Below are 7,455 nucleotides of genomic sequence, written 5' to 3'. Positions count from 1 at the left end.
CGAGCCCTCGTCGCTGGATCTGCCCAGCACCGAGCCCTCGTCGCTGGATCTGCCCAGCACCGAGCCCTCGTCGCTGCCCTGCACCGAGCCCTCTCTGGTACCCGGGACTTTTCCCAAGTATTTTTTTGGGGGGGGCCATAGGGCTCCGTCCTGGCCACTCGAGGGGCCATGGCCACCTGAGGGGTCCTCACCACCATGGCCACCTGAAGGGTCTTCACCACCATGGCCACCTGAAGGGTCTCCACCACCATGGCCACCTGAAGGGTCTTCACCACCATGGCCACCTGAAGGGTCTTCACCACCATGGCCACCCGAAGGGTCTTCTCCGCCATGGCCACCTGAAGGGTCTTCTCCGCCATGGCCACCCGAGGGGTCTTCTCCGCCGTGGCCACCCGAGGGGTCTTCACCGCCGTGGCCACCCGAGGCGTCTTCACCGCCGTGGCCACCCGAGGGGTCGTCTCCGCCATGGCCACCTGAAGGGTCTTCTCCGCCATGGCCACCCGAGGGGTCTTTACCGCTGTGGCCACCCGAGGGGTCGTCTCCGCCATGGCCACCCGAAGGGTCCGCACCGCCATGGCCGCCCGAGGGGTTGTCTCCGCCATGGCCGCCTGAAAGGCTGTCTTCGCCCTGGTCACCTGAACTGCCAGCTCCGCCCTGGAGGCTCCCTGTCCTGCCAAGCCACGCCCTTGTCAGCCTCCAGGGCGCCCACCCTCCCACCCTATTTGTTGGTCTGTCTACGGCGCGAGGACGCGCCTACCGGGAGGGGGGAGTTATGTCACAGTTCTGTTCTGTTTGAGTGTTTTTGTCACTGGTCACATGTCTTCCTTTGTTCTGTTTTCCCGCCACTCCTTGGTTTCCATGGTTACCCTCATTAGTTCATTTGTATCACCTGGTTCCTCGTTAGTCTTGTCAGCTGTGTCTTGTTTCCCTGATCTGTTCTCCCCTGTATTTAAGCCCTGAGTGTTTCAGTCTTCACTGTTCGGTCAATGTTTTATGTTAGGCGATCTTTGCCTGAGCACATGCTCCCTGTTCCTTGTTTTTGTGAGATTGTGAATTAAAACCTTGGATTACTTCATCTGCGAGTTTGCCTCCTACTTCATCTACCCTGCAGCCTGACACTAAATGTTTGCTCTCGTAAACAAACACGTAATTTGTTCTGAGGCTGCTGGTCAGGAATGAATCATAAATATCTCATCCTACAAGAGTCCATATTTAATTAGACAAAGCATCTGGGAATATGCATATAAAAATGGGAAATGATCCCTCGTACATAAGTCAATTAGTATCTTTAACAGCATTGTTATATTCTTTACAAGTGGATGTATTCATTCGTTTGCTTTAGAGGGGCGTCATGTACAAAATGATGCTAACAGGATCTAATTAGCAGATGCAAATGAGGAAAGCCGGAGTATTCGCAGAGAAGCAGAAGAGAGGCTCGGTGGGAAAGCTGGAACGGTTCGGATTACCAACGGCCCCCACGCTGGGGACCAAATGTGATGGTCCGCTCCTGCTGTTGTTCTTTACATGAGACAGGAGCAGACCATAAATATAGACGTGGGGGGCGAAAAGGGAGGGTCAAAAAGGGGCTTGACCTTCTGGCGTCCAAATACTCACCCAATTTTATATCCGTCAGTCTGTCGATCTCTCATCGCGGTCTGGAAGAGTTCATCCCTGTCTCGACCGTGTTTCTCAGTTGCTGTTAGTTGGTGGGGAAAATGATGCAGCCAAACTGCTAAAGAAAAGATAGAGGCTTGAAAAACAAACCGAATTGCATTTTAAGCATCATATTGCTGTGTATCTGGCAGCGCTCGGACCTTCTGCTCTCGCAAAACGCCTCTGCCAAGACATTGGTGCCGAGGTCACGGGCTCTTTCCCCCCGCATGGAAACTACAGGGAAGAGTGGCATCGTGACAGAAAGGACCCTTTAGACGTGTCAAAAAGAAAGCGCAGGGGAAGCGAGTATTTGAGCAAACTCCCCACTGTCTGCTGCCCTTAACGCTCTGGCAGCGAGTTCAGCAAGGGCTCTGCGATATAGTGAACGTTCACGCTTTTGGCAGACGCTTTTGTCAGAAGATACTTACAGTGCATTCAATACACACTTGATCAGTTCATGCATTCGCTGGGAATCGAACCCAGAATGACTGAAGATATTAAGTATCAAAATGATGGTTATGAACAATATATTTTAGAGCAATTATTAACCTTTGTTAATGTTAGTTCACAGTGCATTAATGTTACATGAATGCACTGTGACTAAACACATAATATGCACTAAATAGACTAAACACATGATGCATGTGCACGCCGTCACAGCTTTCACAGATTCGCGTTTTTGAAGTTTACGCGGAGATGATCACGTTTTTCAAAACTTGCACCGGAACCTGTTTCAAAGTTTGCGTTCTCGAGCTCCAAACACTGTTGTCGACGGCCAGAACACATTAAAAGTTTCTGTTTTCTGTGAGAACGGTGTGTGTTAGCCCCTAAGTTAATAACTAATGATCTTTACAACGGAAGTGAATCATTCAAAACCAACTTTATCTGGACAATAACTTTATTCTAGATCTGCTGTAAAGCCTAGACAATCTCTGTTACTGTAATCTCCTATTATCACTGTAAAGCTGCTTTGAAACAATCTACATTGTTAAAAGCGCTGTATAAATGAAGGAGACTCGACTTGACTTGAGCAATAATCTGCCAAGTCGTCTTTGAAGAGAGATCAAACTCTTGCTCTAAAGCATTGAAGATTTACCAGTTTAAGTTGAAAATTTAAAAAGTCTATGCTCAAAAAGTGAATGAATGGATTTTAAATACAGCGTAAATATAATTTAGTAAATAAAAATTCCCTGAAAATACTAAATATTAAAATATAAAACATTTAAATAATAAAGTATTGTTAAAAGCGCTATATAAATGAAGTTGACTTCACAGAGAGGGAAACACCACTGAGATGTGAAGGCCTAGACAAGCGTCCCGGTGTAAAGGGTAAACCTTCATGACGAAGTGTTGCTGGGGCTGATCTCAGATCCACTCATATGTGCCTGTGTTTCTCATAGCAGAAACATCTGTGGGAGTGCAGAGGCTCTTCTCTGTGAATATCGACGTGCTCAAGCGGAACAACCGTTAACAAATCACGACAGGACTGACGAGGCAGGATTGAATCTGAAAGCAAACTTGACACCTCCCACCACCTGAGAGTCCAGGCCTCCAGAGATTTCCCCTGATCATTTACGGCAGAATCAAGATTTAAATAGAGGAAACCAGGGTTTTACAGGCTGATGTCACCGCAGAGACTTCTAGCTGGTGTTTAGGACGTTTGGAAATGCCAGTTCTCAAACACTTGTCAAGTCAAGTCACTTTTATTTATACAGCGCTTTCTACAATACTGAGTGTTTCAGAGCAGCTTTACAGAGATAACAGGGAAATAATGCAACAGAGTTTGTGTCCAGAAGAAAATAGCGTCACAGTCCAGCTTAAGTAAGTTCAGTGATGGTTAATTTTTGTTGTAAAAAAGTTATTAATTTAGTTCATCATATTTTACTCTAAAACTGTGAGAAAATCAAAGCCATAAATCTAAACACGTTGTGTTCTCCAAATGTGAGGTTGATATCTCAGTAAGTGGTCTCTCAGTGAGATGTTGTTCGGCTGCAGTTCCAGACGCTTCCACTAGAGGAAACTCCACTCATTTATTTCCAATGCGCTCATTTTTGAACGCGAACAATAAACGTGTGACTTCGACGTTTTCGAATCATGTCCATGATTTATTTTTGTATTCACACAGCAAGTGCAAAAAGCTTTGTTTTGCACCATTCTTATGAAGTAAAAAAAAAAAAAAAAAAAATATCTGTCGATCCTGCCTCGAAGCGTCACTGTTTCGCTTGTACATATCGATATTTTTACTCCCACAGACTTGTGAAAAGTATTGAATGTAAAACTGACGTGAGTTTTCCAAATATGACTTTAAACACACCATGGCTTGTGTTCTCGGCCTCCTGGGAACTTAGAAGAAAACACGAGAGAAACCTCACACACGTGTAAGACAATCAGATTGAGGTTTGCAATCAGATGCCAGGTGTGTCTCGACACACACAGCTGTGTGTGTGTGTGTGTGTGTGTGTGTGTTCAAAGTCTTCTGTGAGCATTTAGTGGAAACCAACCCACAGACGCTGGTCAACACCTGAGAAATCAACCCGTGTGTCTGACAGCAGGAGAGGAGACAGTCTGGCCTACACACACACACACACACACACACACACACACACACACACACACTCAATCACACTCAATCACACACACACACTCAATCACACTCAATCACACACACACACACACACACACACACACACACACACACACACACACACACACACACAATCACACACACACACACACACACACACACACACACACACACACACACACTCACACACACACACACACTCTCACGCGCGCACACACATGCACACACACACACACACACACACACACACACACACACACACACAATCAATCACACAAACACACTCACACATACACACACACACACACACACACACACTCTCACGCACACACACACACACACACACACACACACACACAATCTCACACATACACATACACACACACACACACAAACTCTCTCACACATGCGTACATGCAAACACACACACACACACACTTATACACACCCTCTTACACACACGCAAACACACATATACAAACAAACACACACTCTAAGACACACAAACTATAGCTAATTTTCTTTAACCTCTACACACAAAACAACAAAACAAACACAAGATGCAAAACATTACACACGTCTTGTAAAAAGCAAACACTTCATTCAAACTATCTGAACTCTTCTATAAATGGTGTTCTTGTAGCCTGGATGCCAGCCGAACTTAGCCCCGCCCACAACATTTTTAGGTCGGGAAGGTTTGACTAGAATATATGACGACATCAGGCTAGTGTTTTTGAGCAATAACCCACAAACAAACCATGAAATGATCAGCCACACACACCAAACTACACACAGATGAGAAACATGTGAAAAACTCTCTCGTGTCTTTTACGTGGTCAGTACTGGAGTTTGTCACACGTACACGTATGTTTACAAATACGTTGTAAATACAGCATGATCTCAAATACATGGTAAATACAGCATGAGCTCAAATACGCTGTAAATACAGCATGATCTCAAATACACTGTAAATACAGCATGATCTCAAATACACTGTAAATACAGCATGATCTCAAATACACTGTAAATACAGCATGAGCTCAAATACGCTGTAAATACAGCACGAGCACAAATACACTGTAAATACAGCATGAGCTCAAATACACTGTAAATACAGCACAAGCTCAAATACACTGTAAATACAGCATGATCTCAAATACGCTGTAAATACAGCACGAGCACAAATACACTGTAAATACAGCATGAGCTCAAATACGCTGTAAATACAGCACAAGCTCAAATACGCTGTAAATACAGCATGATCTCAAATACACTGTAAATACAACATGATCTCAAATACGCTGTAAATACAGCACAAGCTCAAATACACTGTAAATACAGCACGAGCTCAAATACACTGTAAATACAGCATGAGCTCAAATACACTGTAAATACAGCATGAGCTCAAATACGCTGTAAATACAGCATGAGCTCAAATACACTGTAAATACAGCATGATCTCAAATACGCTGTAAATACAGCATGAGCTCAAATACACTGTAAATACAGCATGAGCTCAAATACACTGTAAATACAGCATGAGCTCAAATACGCTGTAAATACAGCATGATCTCAAATACGCTGTAAATACAGCATGAGCTCAAATACACTGTAAATACAGCATGATCTCAAATACGCTGTAAATACAGCACAAGCTCAAATACACTGTAAATACAGCATGATCTCAAATACGCTGTAAATACAGCACAAGCTCAAATACACTGTAAATACAGCATGATCTCAAATACGCTGTAAATACAGCATGAGCTCAAATACGCTGTAAATACAGCATGAGCTCAAATACGCTGTAAATACAGCATGAGCTCAAATACACTGTAAATACAGCATGATCTCAAATACGCTGTAAATACAGCATGAGCTCAAATACACTGTAAATACAGCATGATCTCAAATACGCTGTAAATACAGCATGAGCTCAAATACACTGTAAATACAGCATGAGCTCAAATAGCTCAAATACACTGTAAATACAGCATGATCTCAAATATGCTGTAAATACAGCATGAGCTCAAATACACTGTAAATACAGCATGAGCTCAAATAGCTCAAATACACTGTAAATACAGCATGATCTCAAATACACTGTAAATACAGCATGATCTCAAATACGCTGTAAATGCAGCACGAGCACAAATACACTGTAAATACAGCATGAGCTCAAATACGCTGTAAATACAGCATGAGCACAAATACGCTGTAAATACAGCATGAGCTCAAATACGCTGTAAATACAGCATGAGCACAAATACGCTGTAAATACAGCATGAGCTCAAATACGCTGTAAATACAGCATGAGCACAAATACGCTGTAAATACAGCATGAGCTCAAATACGCTGTAAATACAGCATGAGCTCAAATACACTGTAAATACAGCATGATCTCAAATACACTGTAAATACAGCATGAGCTCAAATACGCTGTAAATACAGCATGTGCACAAATACGCTGTAAATACAGCATGAGCACAAATACGCTGTAAATACAGCATGAGCTCAAATACACTGTAAATACAGCATGATCTCAAATCCACTGTAAATACAGCACGAGCTCAAATACACTGTAAATACAGCATGATCTCAAATACGCTGTAAATACAGCACGAGCACAAATACACTGTAAATACAGCATGATCTCAAATACGCTGTAAATACAGCATGAGCTCAAATACACTGTAAATACAGCATGATCTCAAATACGCTGTAAATACAGCATGAGCTCAAATACACTGTAAATACAGCATGATCTCAAATACGCTGTAAATACAGCATGAGCTCAAATACACTGTAAATACAGCACAAGCTCAAATACACTGTAAATACAGCACAAGCTCAAATACACTGTAAATACAGCATGATCTCAAATACACTGTAAATACAGCATGATCTCAAATACGCTGTAAATACAGCACGAGCACAAATACACTGTAAATACAGCATGAGCACAAATACGCTGTAAATACAGCATGAGCACAAATACGCTGTAAATACAGCATGAGCTCAAATACACTGTAAATACAGCATGAGCTCAAATACACTGTAAATACAGCATGAGCTCAAATACACTGTAAATACAGCAGGAGCTCAAATAGCTCAAATACACTGTAAATACAGCATGATCTCAAATACACTGTAAATACAGCATGAGCTCAACTACGCTGTAAATACAGCATGATCTCAAATACACTGTAAATACAGCA

This window comes from Scardinius erythrophthalmus (assembly GCF_964197995.2).
Source record: "Scardinius erythrophthalmus genome assembly, chromosome: 16".
Taxonomy (NCBI): Eukaryota; Metazoa; Chordata; class Actinopteri; order Cypriniformes; family Leuciscidae; genus Scardinius; species Scardinius erythrophthalmus.
The sequence above is the reverse complement of the archived record's forward strand: the minus strand, read 5'-3'. Positions refer to the sequence as shown.